At 46.0% G+C, this 16,686-nt stretch overlaps 1 pseudogene; it reads right to left on the bottom strand.

The window, feature by feature from the left end:
• Window positions 1–13,964: 13,964 nt before the first annotated feature.
• Window positions 13,965–16,254, bottom strand: LOC102428827 (annotated as a pseudogene).
• Window positions 16,255–16,686: the final 432 nt, after the last annotated feature.

Raw genomic sequence — 16,686 nt, 5'->3', positions numbered from 1 at the left:
AGGAATCCAAAGAGGACCACACCAAGACACATCATAATTAAAATGCCAAGGGCAAAAGACAAAGAGAGAATCTTAAAAGTAGCAAGAGAAAAACAGTCAGTTGTCTACAAGGGAGTACCCATACGACTGTCAGCTGATCTCTCAACAGAAACTATGCAGGCCAGAAGAGAGTGGCAAGAAATATTCAAAGTGATGAATACCAAGAACCTACAACCAAGACTACTTTATCCAGCAAAGCTATCATTCAGAAGTGAAGGTCAGATAAAGAGCTTCACAGATAAGAAAAAGCTAAAGGAGTTCATCACCACCAAACCAGTATTATATGAAATGCTGAAAGGTATCCTTTAAGAAGAGGAAGAAGAAAAAGGTAAAGATACAAATTATGAACAACAAATACACATCTATCAACAAGTGAATCTAAAAATCAAGTGAATAAATAATCTGATGAACAGTATGAACTGGTGATTGTAATAGAATCAGGGACATAGAATGGGAATGGACTGACTATTCTTGGGGGGGGGGAAGGGATGTGGGGGGTGAGGGAAGAGATTGGACAATAATCGTGCACCTATGGATTAGGACAGTGGGTGGGGAGTGAGGGCGGTGGGTGGGGTGGGAACTGGGTGGGGGGGAGTCATGGTGGGAAAAAAGAGTAACTAATGTAATAATCTGAACAATAAAGATTTAATAAAAAAAAATAAATAAAAATCAAGTGAATAAATAATCTGATGAACAGTATGAACTGCTGATTGTAATAGAATCAGGGACATAGAAAGGGAATGGACTGACTATTCTTGGGGGGGAAAGGGGGTGTGGCGGGTGCGGGAAGAGATTGGACAATAATCGTGCACCTATGGATGAGGACAGTGGGTGGGGAGTGAGGGCGGACGGTGGGGTGGGAACTGGGTGGAGGAGAGCTATGGGGGGAAAAAGAGGAACAACTGTAATAATCTGAACAATAAAGATTTAATTTAAAAAAATGTTTTTATTGATTTTTAGAGAGAGAGGAAGGGAGAGAGATAGAGAGATAGAAACATCCATTGATCTCTTAGTTCATGAGTCGATGCTCAACCACTGAGCCACACAGGCCAGGCAGGATTTTTCTACTATTGAACCTTATTTATATTTCTGGGATAAGCCTGACTTCATCATAATTTATATTCTTTCAATATATTACTAAATTTGTATTGTTAATATTTACTTAGGATATTTATGTTCCTATATGAAACTGGCCAATGGTTCATTTATTTTGTTTGTTTTTTGTTTTGTTAACCCTCACCCAAGGATATTTTTCTTTTTTTTTTTAGGAAGGTTGAGACCACTGGTCTAAGGTTTATTTCTACCTCAGTTTCTGGCTCCTACCCAGCCTGGCCCTGGTCCGGAGGCAACCAACTGATGTGTTTCTCTCACATCGATATTTCTGTCTTTCCCTCTCTCTCCCACTCTTCCTAAACATCAATGGGAAAATATCCTCGGGTGAGGATTAAAAAAACAAACAAAGGTGGGTAACCTGGTCAGAAGGTCAAATCTGCAAGCTGCTCCTCCCAGGAGGTCCGGAATGAATGTCCTTGAGCATCTCCAGGAAGGCCTGCGGGGATGGTGCCTCCACAATCTGGAAGGTGTTCTGGACTCTGCCGAACAGGATGAAGTATTTCAGCTCCTGCCAGATGAACCCCAAGTGGTTCTCATCGAACAGGATGAAGACTCCAGGGAAGCGCCCGCGGTAGGCTAAGCCAGTTAAGGTAACAGTGTCCACGGCATAGAAACACATCCTGCAGGTTCCGGGGTAGTTCTGGTCCATTGAGCGGACGCCCACAGGCAGAACAAACCGGACAGGCTGCTCCTCCGAAGCTGCAGCCCCGGACTCCCCGACGCTGGGCTGGGCAGGGCTCTGCCAGCCATGGCCCTCGCTTTCCTCAGTCCCGTCTTCTTGCTGCTGCTGCTGCTGCTGCTGCTGCTGCTGCTCCCGCTCGCGGATCACCTGCTGGTCAATCTCCTGGACCACACGGGAGAGCTCGTTGAAGTTGCTGAAGAACTCGCCATCTGGCAGCTGGATGCGGCGCATGAGGTGGATCTCTAACATCCCAATGGAGTCTCCCGTGACCTTCGTGACCCTGGCATACTTCCCATGGAAGCTGAGCATGGCAATCTTTAGGCCGAAGGGATCGTAGTTGCCTTGGAAGAGGCCTGGCCTGATGAGGTCGTCCGGGTGGCTCGGCGGGAGGTAGAGGCGGCGGTAGGCCAGGCAGTCATACTGATATCTGTCCTCCTGCACGTACACCAGCACCACCCCCCGTTCTTCCCTAAGTCTCATTGTTAAATCCTTTCCGTGGTCTGTCTCGTTGCACTGGAGGGTGAGCCTGTCCTTCTGAATCTGCACGTGGCGGTGGTGGGGCCTGCTGATGCGGCCTTCCAGGCACTCCACCGTGGCTTATTTCCTCTCCGTCAGGCGAATTCTGAACGAGGGCTCGAATTGCAGCGGGCCATCCACGTGGGTGTTCAGGGAAGGCCCGTACGTCCAACCAGTAATGCATAAGCCGTCCACCACGACATTCAGCAGTGTTCTATAGTGCTCAGTATCTAGCTGCCACAGTCCCAAAATGTGTCTGTATGGGTGGAGCAGCTTCGCATAGACTTCTCGGTAAGACATACCTATCGTCTCCACGTTCTGCAAGTTTTCACGAATGCCATACTCCTCCCGGCAGCGCCGTCTCCAGATGCTGTCGGTGTGCAGGATGCGGTGGAATTTGGTGCAGACCTGGGCCAGGCTGAGCAGGTCGGTGCCGGGGAGCAAGGCCAAGATCTCCACCAGCATCTCCACCGGCAGGTCCTGCAGCGAGCAGCGCGGGGGCGGCATGGGGCTCTCGATCCCTCCACTCCCCGCACAGCACCCCGCTGCTGCGTCGGCCTCGACGTGCTTTTCTGCCGGGGCCAAGGCCGGGGCCGGGGCCGGCTTGCCGGGCCGCTGCCGTCTCACCTGGGCCCTGGCACTGCAGACGACACCGACATCCCCGCGAAGAGCCCACGCCGCTGCAGAGGCCAGCGCACTCCTCCATGCCTCCACGCGTAACAGCCACGTGGGCCGCTGAGCCTCAGCCGGGCTTTAAACTAGCTCATCCCGCCAGAGAGTCCAGCCACGCCCCCCAGGGCCTAGCCACGCCCCCTCAGAGAGGAGCCAATTGTAGGACTTTAGCAACGCTTCGAAAGAAACCCATCCCATTGATTTTTAGAGAGAGTGGAAGGGAGGGGGAGAGACACAGAGAGAAAAACGTTGATGTGAGAGAGACACATCGATTGGTTGCCTCTAGCACGTGCCCCAACCAGGGCCATAGATCAAGCCTGCACCTGGGGGATGTGCCCTTGACTGGGATTGAACCCAGGACCCTTCCGTCTGTGGGCTGAGGCTCTATCCACGAAGCCAGTGGTTCTCAACCTTCCTAATGCCGCGACCCTTTAATACAGTTCCTCATATTGTGGTGACACCCCAATTTCATTGTTACAAATTGAACATAATTAAAGCATAGTGATTAATCACAAAAACCATATGTAATTATATATGTGTTTTCCGAAGGTCTTAGGCGACCCCTGTGAAAGGATTGTTCCACCCCCAAAGGGGTCGCGACCCACAGGTTGAGAACCGCTGCACTAAGCCAAACCGGGTAGGGCCTATAGTTCATTTTGGATCCCTATCTGGTTTTATCATCATTTATGAGTTGGTAGAACCCCATCTTCTCTCCCATAATTCTGAAGGTTCCTTCAAGAAGGAAATGATCTGTTTGGTGGTTGTTGGTAGACTTGCCCATTAATCCCTTTCAGCCTAGATTTTTTTTTTTATATTTTATTGATTTTTTTTTACAGAGAGGAAGGGAGAGAGATAGAGAGTTAGAAACATCGATGAGAAAGAAACATCGATCAGCTGCCTCCTGCACACTCCCTACTGGAGATGTGCCCGCAATCAAGGTACATGCCCTTGACCGGAATCGAACCTGGGACCTTTCAGTCCACAGGCGGACGCTCTATCCACTGAGCCAAACCGGTTACGGCCAGCCTAGATTTTTTAAAATATAGTTTTTTTTATTGCTTTCAGAGAGGGAGAGAAACATCAATGATGAGAGAGAATCATTGATCGGCTGCCTCCTGCATGCCCACACTGGGGATTGAGCCCGCAACCCAGGCATGTGCCCTTGACCAGAATCAAATCCTTCAGTCCACAGGCCAACACTCTATCCACTGAGACAAACCAGCTAGGGCTCAGCCTAGACTTTTTAAAGAAGGGGTAGGTCTTTGACCATTATTTTATTTTTAATTATTATTATTTTTAAAATCTTCATCGGTTTTTTAAAAATTGATTTTAGAAAGAGAGAAACATTGATTGGTTGCCTCCCCCAACCAGGAATTGAACCTGCAACCTTTTTGGTGTATAGGACAATGTTACAACCTACTGAGCTATCTGGCCAGGGCCTTTGACCATTATTTTAATTTTGTCTCGGTTTTGGTCTATATGGGCAGGTTTTCTATTTCTTGAACCAATTTTGGGATATAAGTCTTGAAAATATAATTTGATTTAAAGAAAATTTAAAAAAAGGTGACTTTTCTTACACAGCTGAGGTTGGCGTAAACCTTTTGCCATGGTGGCTCATCTGGGATGGCCAAGGAGCCCTGATCAGCACACAGTGGCACCATGGACCAATGACAACTTCGCAGAGGAGCTAAATAATTCTGAGGCAGTGAGTGACTCAGAAGTCACTGCTGATTTTTAGAATAGCAGCAGATACTGGTAAGACTGTATTTTAGAAGATGTAGAAGATGTGAAAGAATGCTTAAAAATACTTGTACAGATAAAGGGTGGTGAGCAGAAGGCTCACAAAGGGAGAGAGCATGTTAGGGTTTTCTAATTATACTAGAGGCCCGGTGCACAAAAATTTGTGCACTCGGGGGTGGGGGGGGTCCCTCAGCCTGGCCTGTGCCCATTCATAGTCCAGGACCCCTTGGGGGATGTCCACCTGTTGACTTAGGCCCACTCCCCAGGGGATCAGTCCTAAGCTGGCAGTCAGACATCCTTCTGGCAGCCAGGGAGCCCTCAGGGGATGTCCGACTAAAGGCTTAGGCCCCCAAGGGATCAGGTCTAAACCGTTAGTTGGACATTCTTAGTGCTGCCACGGAGGTGGAAGAGGCTCCTGCCACCACCACTGCGCTGGCCAGCCATGAGCCAGCCATGAGCCAGCTTCTGGCTGAGTGGCACTCCCCATATGGAAATGCACTGACCACCAGGGGGCAGCTCCTGCATTGAGAGTCTGCTCCCTGGTGGCCAGTGCGCATCACAGCAACCGGTCATTCTGCCGTTCAGTCAATGTGCATATTAGCCTTATATTATTATTATATAGGATGTCCCTATTTCCCCCTTTTGCCCCCTCTACCCAGCTCTTGCCCCCCACTTCTCTCTGGCCATCACCATACTGTTGTCTGTGTCCATGGGTTGTGCATATATTTTCTTTGGCTAATCCCTTCTTTAAATTCACTTCTTTAAATTTTTATTTTCAGGTAAGTGCTTATAACTGCACTATTATATATTTTCTATTACAGTGGGGCCTTGACTTACGAGTGTCCCGACTAACGAGTTTTTTGAGATACCAGCTGTCTCTCAGCCAATTTCTTGCATTGAGTTGATAGAGTAATTTGAGTTAACGAGCTCCTTAACGAGCTCCTTAATGAGCTCGGTCTCAGAACGAATTAAACTAGTAAGTCAAGGCCCCACTGTATATCATTTAGAATTAAGATATTTCTTAATTGAACCGAAGCAATTAGGAGATTTTTCATGTAATGCAGATACATTTCAATTAATATTTTATTAATTTTTAATTTTTTAATATTTTAATTTGAAATAATCTCATACATGTAAAAAAACTATAAAATACTTCAGCATATTATATGTACCCTTCACCCAATTTCTTAGGTGTTAATAATTTAAACATAACCATTATACAACTAACAAAATTTGGAATATATTTTTCTTATAATCTCTTTAATGTTACTTAATCCATTTACTTTGTTTTTGTTAATCTTCACCCAAGGATATTTTTCCATTGAATTTTAGAGAGAGTGAAGGGAAAGGGAGAGACACATTGATTGGTTGCCTCCTGCACATGCTTTGATAGGGGCTGGGGATCAAGCCAGCAACTGAGGTACATGCCCTTGACTGGAATTGAACCTGGGACCCTTCAGTCCATGGGCTAATGCTCTATCCACTGAGCAAAACAGGCTGCAGCTTAATTCATTTACTTTTAATCTATATGTGTCTTTATATTTAAAGTGGGTTTTGTTTTTGATTCACCCTCATAATCTGTCTTTTAATTGGTGCATTTATGCCACTGACTTTCAGAGTGCTTACTGATAGAGTTACTGCCATATCAGGTGGCTTCTGGGGCTTCTGGCTCTGGCAGCTCATGCTGGTGGCTCACGCTGTCCCGCCCTGCCTGCAGTATGCAAATTAGCTGCCATCTTTGTTGGCAGTTAATTTGCATATCACGCTGATTAGCCGATGGGAGGCATAGCAAAGGTACAGTCAATTACCATGTTTGTCTATTATTAGATAGGATTAATTCAAGTGCGACTTCTAGGAGGAAATAGAGAAACAGAGGAGCAAGTTTAACATGATTTAAATTCGGTATTTCCAACTATGAATCTTTACAAAATGCAGATAAGTTCCAGGAAAATAGAAATCTGATTTCTTGCCAGCTGGGCAGGATGAGGGCCTTGCAGCAGATGTCATTTGATTTTAAATAATACAAAGAAATGTCACATTGCCTTTCACCCAAGTTTATGGAATAAGTTCGTATTTTCTTCTATGTGAGCTTCAGTAAATGTATGTTGATGGATGAGTGATGACAATTAGGCTAGATTGAGGGTCTGCCCAGGACCATGTAGCCTTGTCCCATATTTTCTTTTCCTTCCTTCCTTCCACCTTCCTTCCTTTCTATTTGTAACAGCTTTATTGATGCATAATTCACATACCATACAGTTCACCCATTCACCACATTCACCCACTGATGAATGTTTTTTTAGCATATTCAGAGTGGGTCCATCATCACAGTCAATTTTAGGACATATCATCACCCCCAAAAGAAACCCTGTATCCATTGGCAGCCACTCCTCATTTCCTCCAATGCCCCAGGCCCTGGCAACCACTAATCTACTGTCTCTATAGATTTGCCTATCCTGGACATTTCACATAAACAGAATCACATAACATGTGGCCTTTTGTGACTGGCTTCTTTCACTTAATGTTTTTGAGGTCCATCTTGTATGTAACATTATCTGTACTTCATTCTTTTAAACAACATTCCATTAGCCCTGCTGTCGTGGCTCAGTGGTTGAGCGTTGACCTATGAACCAGGAGGTCCCGGTTCAATTCCTGGTCAGGGCTCATGCCTGGGTTGCGGGCTTGATCCTCAGTGTGGGGCGTGCAGGAGGCAGCCAATCAATGATTCTCTCTCATCATTGATGTTCCTATCTCTCTGTCCCTCTCGCTTCCTCTCTGAAGTCAATAAAAATATATTTTAAAAAATAAAAATATTAAAATTAAAAAAACTACTAGAAGATGTCTGAGTGAGGCTGCCTAATAGGCATGGATATATGCACGTCTGAAGCACAGGAATGGGGATGTGGCTACTTAGGAGACATCAGTAAACAAGATAATGGGATTCAGAGAAACGAATGAGGTCAGGCGGGGACAATGTGTAAAGGATGAGAAGGACAGCCCTAACCGGTTTGGCTCAGTGGATAGAGCGTCGGCCTGCAGACTCAAAGGTCCCAGGTTCCATTCCGGTCAAGGGCATGTACCTTGGTTGCAGGCACATCCCCAGTGGGGGGCGTGCAGGAGGCAGCTGATTGATGTTTCTCTCTCATCGATGTTTCTAACTCTCTATCCCTCTCCCTTCCTCTCTATAAAAAATCAATAAAATGTATTTATAAAAAAAAGGACAGAGAGATGATGTTTCAATCTTGAGGAGCAACAAAATTTAATGAGCTAGATGAAGATCCACCACAGGAGCCTGAAAAGAAGTGTTAGTGACAGAGACGAGGCAGAGGACAGGGGACACCATAGAATAAATCCAGGAAGGCTGGAGTTTGACAGAAGGAAGGGTCAGCATTATGAAATGCTGCAGGAAAGCAAAGAAGGCAGGACTAAAAATCAGGAGTAGCCTCAACCAAGGTGAGTGCAGTGGGAAGGGGCTCAGGTGAGCAGACTCCAGGCTACAGGGAGGGAGCAACCATGAACTCAGCTGCCCACTGGACATCCTGCGTGTCCATAGAAGTTTGCCACCCACTCCCCCAGGAAGTATCGGGGGAGGAGAGAGGAGAGGTTGGGTGTGTGTGGACAGCCCATGGCTTTGGGGGTCCATTGAGTTGCAAGTGCCTGTGAGACATTCAAGAGGCAAAGTTGAGTAAGCAGGTCAAATACATGATCTGGACTCTGAGATGAGGTCTAGGATGGGAGTCACAGACAAACCTGATATGTGGAATGTCCCCCAGCCCTGAGTATTTCAGTGCTCCCCTCTTCTCAACTCAGCCACCCCATCCTCAGAGGGGTGCCTTCCTCCTCCCAGCTCATAACCTAGCTTCCCTAAGTGAGAGCTGAGGCTGAGGCCCTCGACAAAGGTGACAGGCTCTTCCTCAGTCACCAATTAAAAAATGGAACATTTCCAGCTCCACTGAAGCCAAGAAGGGCAACACATTCCTCATCCTGAGTGAAGGAGGTCTTGTCTTGTTCACAGCCAGCGGGGCCACCTTCTTGGCATAGACCTGAGACACCCAAGACAGAAGATCCCACCGAGGAGGCCTGAGGCCAGCAGTCCAAAGCCCCCTGTGCTCGTCACACTTGGTTCTGGGACAGGCCTCTTTCCTTCTGTCCTTGAGACAAACAAAACTCCTTTGATGTTTTAGCCACTGGTAATTATAGAGAAACTAAGACTAACAGACTTAAGGAAAAGGTCACACAGTTCCTGGATGTTTGAAGGTCTCTCAACAAAATTCTGGCTGGGGCCTTCAGGGAGACGAACCAGGCTGCTTTGAGCTTTCTGAGCCTTTCCCCCACCTTCACGCCTCCACAAGCTGTCTTCAAGATCCAGGAGCGATTGACACAGTGGTGTCCGACTTTCAAGGCTCCCTTGCTCCTTGGGGTTCATGGCTCTGGTGCCCCTCTCATCCCAGGCCCTCCTGCCTTATAGGGGGACCCCAAAAGAGATAAGAGGGCTGAGGCACTAACCTCTGTCTTTGGGTGCACAGATGAATCTCCCTCTGAGTCTGTCTCCACCGAAACCCACTTGAGTCTTTTGCCAAATTTCCCAGCCAGCAGGCCGAGCCTGCAGCCCTCTGAGGCTGCTTCCGTAAGCAAAAGGCCCACATGAGTACAGTGGGGCCTTGACTTACGAGTGTCCCGACTAACGAGTTTTTTGAGATACCAGCTGTCTCTCGACTAATTTTTTGCATTGAGTTGATAGAGTAATTTGAGTTAACGAGCTCGGTCTCAGAAAGAATTAAACTCGTAAGTCAAGGCCCCACTGTACTGCTCTTTGCTTTTTAAACTGCACCTGACTTTACCTTCCATACCTCTTTAAGAACCAGTGGATTTTCCTCACACACCTTTTCCAAATTCGTCTCGAGACGCGTCCTGCTTTCCTGAGACAAGGATGGAGGGTATAACTGCTTTTGCGAGGTTAGGAGGTAGGATCGAGGGAACCAGAGGCACTGGGTTTTCCCCGGGAAGGCCCTGAAGGTGCCCCGGCTGATCTTGGTTCTCATACACACACCTTTCTCAAGGGCAACCACAAATATTCAAGACTGAACACATACTGACATGACCACGATGTGGGGGACATGGACACGTAACGTGGCACTGGCTTTTGAGGAAAATCATAAGACTTGAGGTCCGGGGATGTCAGGTATCACAAATCCCATTTTCTACAGAGTTTCCTTGGGGGGAAGGGAGGCTTTGCCTCTGGAAGAGATGCAGACCAAGAGCTGACAGAACAGACCTTCTTCCTACAGGTAGAAGCTCCTGGGGAATAGGACACTACGAAGCCATGTCTTTAGTGAATTACACTCTGACCCACTCACCAGTTTCGCTTCCAGGAGAAGCCAGAACATCTGGCTTTCAGTTGCCACCAGACACTGGTGTCAGTGAGGAAAAGCAGGATGATGTGTACCGGTCCCCAGATGGCAAGTGCTGCCAGATGCTCCCCCATCCCTAGAGGCTCCCTTCCTTTTGAATTGTATGCCCCTCGCTAAAATCGCAGAAACAGATCTTGTCAAACTTGGGGTGATTTTTCCAAGCTTTTCCTCACCTTTTACATACAGTAGGTACATTTTTTTTCCCAGGTGATCATCATGGCGAGGTTCTCTCTTTATTGTCCCGTTACATCTATATTTATACTATTTGATTCTATAAGCATGCCTCTATAATCACATCATGGTATGTTTTGGGTAACGTTCTACAGTTCCTTGTTCCTTATCTGACCTTAGCCAAAAATCCTGTCTCTATCTAGTTCGGTTGATTTTAATCCTGCTTAGGTTTATCTCTGTGTTCCATTATAAGGGCTATTCCAAGGTCACTGCTCTACTGATAAGCTACAAGGAAGTGACTGAAGGAGTTTATCCTACCCAGTAAAGGTTATGTCCTCCCAGCCTCGCTGCTTGCCTTCCCTGGGACTGCCCTGTGTCGGTGGGTCTCCAGGGGTATAGGCTTTGGTGCTTTCCCTGGTGGGCAGACCCCTAGGGATACGGGCCCAACAAGTCCCAAAGTTATTGCCAACAGTCTTAGTCCAAGTTCTTCATAAATAGTACATGGTATTTCTGTAACACTAGGGGGAAGTACTGATTTATTCTCTTCCTTAGTCCTGTTAACCCCTAACCTGGGGAAACAACCTTTCTTGGGGAGGTGGTCCTGGTTAAAATACATAGCGTTTAAGAGAGGGAGCAAACATATGTCATATACGCCAGGTCCTTGAAACATAAGCTGTGTAGATGTTTCTTCCCTGCAGCGACTGCGTCAAGCAGCAAGGGTGGATCGGCTTCCAGCAAATTCCCCCATTTTTATTTTTTAAATGACAGCGTGTGTAAATCAGTGGCCACCTCTCAGATTGGGTTGTTTAAGACTCAGAAGAAGACTTGTTTGTGATTTTGCTGACAGGTCAGTCCGAGGCTTAACCCTATATCGGCTCCCCACATCTCACCCTATATTTTAAGCTACTATAATAAAAGTTTTTAAGCATCAAGAACAAAAAGCTACCATAATGAAAGTAAAACTTAAGCATCAAGAACAAAACTCTGGCTATTAAAACAATAACAAGACAATGCCAATGCAAAACCCAAAACATTTTAAAACTTAAACATAATATTTTTAAAAAAATATATTTTATTGATTTTTTACAGAGAGGAAGGGAGAGGGATAGAGAGTTAGAAACATCGATGAGAGAGAAACATCGATCAGCTGCCTCCTGCACATCTCCCACTGGGGATGTGCCCGCAACCCAGGTACATGCCCTTGACCGGAATCGAACCTGGGACCTTTCAGTCCGCAGGCCGATGCTCTATCCACTGAGCCAAACCGGTTTCGGCAAAACATAATATTTTTAAAACTAGTAAGAATAATAAGACAATGGCAATGCAAAACAGCAGTAAGTGAGTTTCTGCTAAATGAAAGTTTCTTTTGCTGATTTACTCAGAGTCCTCGGACTTGGCTGAGAGTAGCTTCCACTTCTTGCTTCTCTACCATCTGCTGGGCCTCAGTTGTTAAATTCCTCAGCTGACCCCAAGTCGCTGGTTTGGTTGTCCTCGTTGATCTGGCTAGCGGGCGGCATTGCTGGCGATGGGCTCCCCGAAGTGTCATCGTGTTGAACGGCTGGATCAAAGGGTCCATCAGGGCCGCACTTGATGCTGGTGACGGTGTCTGGCGTAAGGGGAGGAGTCAGCTGTGTCCTCTGGGTCGGCTGATATGGATGATACCAGGGAGGAGGAGGAGAAGGAGGCAGAGATGGAGGGTAGTAGAGAGAAAAAGAAGAGAAAGCAAAAGAACTACAAGGCATGGAAGTGTTTAGAAAAAAGAGGGAGAAGAAAGGGTAGAAGGCAGCATCTTGACACAGCCCTTTCCTTCAGCTGCCCCTTTCCTGGTGGTCGAAGGTAGAATGGGAAACAAGTCCTGTTGCAGTGAGAGGGCAGCTGCTGTCAGCCAGTCTCTGTCTTTACTTGGGCCCCAATCTGAGCTGGGCCTAGTCTCTTTCTGTTATCTGGGTCCCGATCTGAGCTGGGGGGGAAGCGGGAAGCAGCCATGGGGGCAGGAGACCTCCCTCAGAAGGGGTTAGGGTTCAGGCCTCCGTAAAGTTGAGGGGGTGAGGGTCTGTGCCCCACCTCTGTTGACCCCCAAGTTGTCTCCTGATGGCCCCTCTGCGACTGTGCCTGTCTTAGGTTGTTCCTTCCCTGAGGAATCTTACCCGTCTCTGGCTCACCAGCCATCCTCCAGGGCCAAGCAGGGTGATGTGAGGTGTGCGAATGAGGGAGGGGTAGCGGCCCCCTGCAAGGGGTTCAGTTCTTTCTCCTTGGTAGCCTATGCCCCCGTGGCCTCCACGCCCAGCACCTGCCTTGGGCTCCCCTCGCCTGCAAATGGACTGTGAGAAGAGGGTCCCTCTTGACACAAGGGCAAGAGGGGCCAATACAGGACAAGAGAGGAATGGCCTGTCAGCATGTAGTCCTGGGGCAGGGCTTTCTCAGCCCAGGATGTCAGGCTCTTGGCACAAGACAACTCCACGTATGGAACATATACCAGACACCCCCAGTCACGGCAGAAAAGGGACGTGCTCTTCCTAGAAAAGTAGGGTAGGGAGATTCTAGAAAAGGCTGTGTTCAGGAGAGAAGGAGAAAGGCCAAAGAATCAGCAAACAAGTAGTCAGATTTAAAAAAAATAAAGGAAAAGAAAAAGGAAAGGAGATGGGGGGCAAAGCTGGGACATATGGACAGACAAAAAGGAGGCACATGTGATCCTCCCAATGGACAGGTGGTTCCAGCTCAGGGCTGCACATCTGCTGCAAACGGGCACTGGTCAGGTGTGCTAACTCGGCCTCCCAGGCAAGACGGTCCCCAGGAGGGAGGCAGAGACTGCTCCTTCTGGAAAGATACAAAACACAACCTCTTCCCCACATCATTACTAGATCTGGTAAAACTCTTGTCTGCTTTGTGTATCCTTCTACCAGGCTGAGTCGGCAGAGGCTATTGTACAGGAGGCCCGATGCCTTTTGGCTGCTGTACAACCCTCTGCATTGTATTTTTTAAAAATTTAACATATAACATTCTTCTCCCCCTTGTTTTTTTTTTTTACAATATTTAAGTTTTTTATTTTATGTCCTTTAAGATATATTTTTAAAAAACACAAGGACACACACACACACACACACACACACACACACATCAACTGCAAACATGAAGGGGAGAAAAAGCATTGTACCCAACCAAATTTCTTTTTTTTAAAAAATATATTTTATTGATTTTTTACAGAGAGGAAGAGAGAGAGATAGAGAGTTAGAAACATCGATGAGAGAGAAACATCGACCAGCTGCCTCCTGCACATCTCCCACTGGGGATGTGCCCGTAACCCAGGTACATGCCCCTGACCGGAATCGAACCTGGAACCCTTAAGTCCGCAGGCCGACGCTCTATCCACTGAGCCAAACCGGTTTCGGCTACCCAACCAAATTTCCACATTTCAGCAATACTTCACTCATTCTTTAATAAAGTTCTAAGAAATGTCATAATGACATGAGCTTGAAATATCTGTAGGCATTTTCTCTGACGCTCGTGACGTGGCACTGGTGATGTTGTAAACTGCAGAAAACCAGGGGCTGCCACATGACCAAATTATGGAGGCACAGGCCTGCTCTTTTCCCCACAGGAACACACCAAATGGTGATGGCGATGGTCTTCTCACACGCACACAGGAGGAGAGCAACATCACGCTACGTAACTGTATTCATCTGCTGAGGCCTGGCTGCGTTCAATGTACTGTTTGTCTATCAGCACTTCAATACACTTCTCAATCATGCTGACACGAGGGTTAAACCTCGCTCTTGACTGGCGAATCACCTCTTGAAGAAGGGCGTTATGCCGAAGCACTTTTCGTGCTTTCATGACACGAACTATAGCAGCTTGGAGACACATTTTCCGGTCCTCGTCTACAGCACTTCTAGTTTGTTCCACTTCCTGTGGTGTGTCTCTCTGCACTGATGTAGTAATTTTAAATTTTTTTCTTTTACTGCTGAAGTTCATATTTAATGAAAATGAAGATTCTGCGTCAATATCTTCCTTTTCCGAATCATGGTTAATCATCTTCACATCAAGTAATGATTTGATTGTTTTTGTCAGTTCCTTTTCATTCATCTGTGTGCTGTCTTGAAGCTCTTTATAGCTGACAGTTTCACTGTTGTTGAAGGCTAGCAGAACCGCCATTTGGTATGTTGTAGCCATGGCTACATATGGTTTGCCCAAATAGTTCATTTTCACTTCACCTGTGCAGAGGTAATGGAACCATGTAAGTTTCCTTCCACTGAAATGCTGGCTGTGAAATAATTCAAACATCTGTACACTTTTGCCCAATTCCTGGGGAATCGCAAATGTAGATGAAGGAGCCTGAGTAAGAGGCCATGCGCCAGCCTGTAGAACATATGTTTGAAAACTAATTCCCAAATCTATTACTGTGTCTTGGTTTTTGATAAAATTGTTGAACTTATTGTTGAGATCAGCACTGACACTCATATCTGTGTACATCCGATGTAGCTTGCTGGTAAACTCATAACCACATGCTTGCTTTAATTTACTAATCATGGCTTCTTCAGAATCCATAGACGTAGATAACCCGTGAATTAAACGTTTCGCCAGCATTCTTGCGTAGAACTTGTGAAAAACATCTTTATCATCGATATATCTGAAAACAGTAATGAAGCTGGTAAGTTTGCCTTCCACTTCATTCTCAGTCATCCCCTTTGCTGATTTCTTTAGTAAGTTGTCACAGTACTTAGCAAGCAATTCAGGAGCTTTGCAAACAGACTTGGGTTCTCTGTAATTTACAACTGATGTCAGAGCCTTATCCAATGCACTCATGAAGTGCTGGTCGCCATTCAAAACAGTGTTGATAAGTTGAACAAATTTACCATGTACTTCCAAAACTGACTCCACAAATAGTGTTGGCATATTTTCCTGAGTAAGATTACTGGTTGCTCTAAGGCCCTCATCACGGACATGATTTTGCAGCTCCTGTATCATAGGAGGTAAACCAGTGGACACAGCACGGAGTAAGACATACATATTTGCCATGCCATCTTTTTTCTCTTGTCGAATGATCTTATGACATTCGTCATGCAAGAACTGTAAGTGGTCTGCTACCATTCGTTGCTGACATTCATGAATCACTTTAGTATATGAACTTGGGTGCAAGTATTTTCGACATCGAATTTCTTCATCTTTTATTCTACCTAGAACCTTTTCCATATATTGTGAGCAGTCTGATTCTTGTAATAAATTTGAAGCTTCTTGTTTGTAATACTCTCCTGTTTCAGTCAGAAAGGGGGACTCAAAGATTTCCTGATAAAACTTTAAGGGGAATTTTTTCCTATACTGTTCAACATGAACAAAGGAGTTAATAACCCCATGGATTACTTTCTGGTTTGGGTCTCCTCCACCACGATCATTTTTGATTTCTCGCAGCAGCATTCGGATAAGGATGGTCTGAAGCGGTTCAACCATTAATTTCCTCCACATAGCCAATGCTAGCTCTCCTATTTCCATAAGAGGTTCATTCATATCGACACCACCATAGCCATACTGAAGGTCAGCTTCTGTCAATTTGTTTCTTTTAACAAACTGGGTGTTGAGATTTCTATACAAGCAGTCCATGTAGTCTGCACCCTTGCTGTATTCCTCCCAATACCTATGATACATAACAAGTACTTGCTCTTCAGACTCCAGAACTCTTTTGTGCAAATGCCGTACGTGATTTTCCAAAAAAATCTTAGTTTCTGTATAAAGTCTTTCTCCAAGGGGTTCAGGATAGGCCACACATAAAGCATAGATATCTGAGAAGCGATCATTCCATGTTGCTCTTTTGACGTATTCCAACGTGACAACAGCTTTGATTGTCATTAAAAGTTTGTTCCATGTTTCATCAAAATCTGCTACTCTTGGTTTCAAAGACATTGTGCAAGTTCAGTGTTGAAATCTACAAGGGAACTCGCGTTTGACTGTCAGCTTATTTATCAATTGTTGGGGTCCAGCCCCAGCAGGTCCAGGGGTTCCCAAAGGTGTGGACGGAGTCAGCGAAGAAGGAACGACACAGCAACAGCGTTCAGTTGATCAGCATAGCGAGGTTCTCCAGCCAGGTTCTATTGCCAGGATATCCAGCCAAGTTCTGTGTTTATTGTCCTATTACATCTGTATTTATACCAGTTGATTTTAATCCTATCCATTCTAGTCCAAAGGTTAGGGCGTTTCTTATCTCCATTCCAAGATTACTCTAGAGTTCTATTAAGCTACAAGGAAGTAACTGAAGGAGATTATCCTAAGTAAAGACTATGTAGCTTAATCGTGATTATTCATAGTTAAAGTGATTAATTACCCGCCTGGCACTTAGTTAAGGGGTTTTATTCT

Source organism: Myotis lucifugus, unplaced genomic scaffold (genome assembly GCF_000147115.1).
Source record: "Myotis lucifugus unplaced genomic scaffold, Myoluc2.0 scaffold_332, whole genome shotgun sequence".
In the NCBI taxonomy this organism is placed as follows: domain Eukaryota; kingdom Metazoa; phylum Chordata; class Mammalia; order Chiroptera; family Vespertilionidae; genus Myotis; species Myotis lucifugus.
This window is presented reverse-complemented; position numbering and strand designations above follow the sequence as displayed.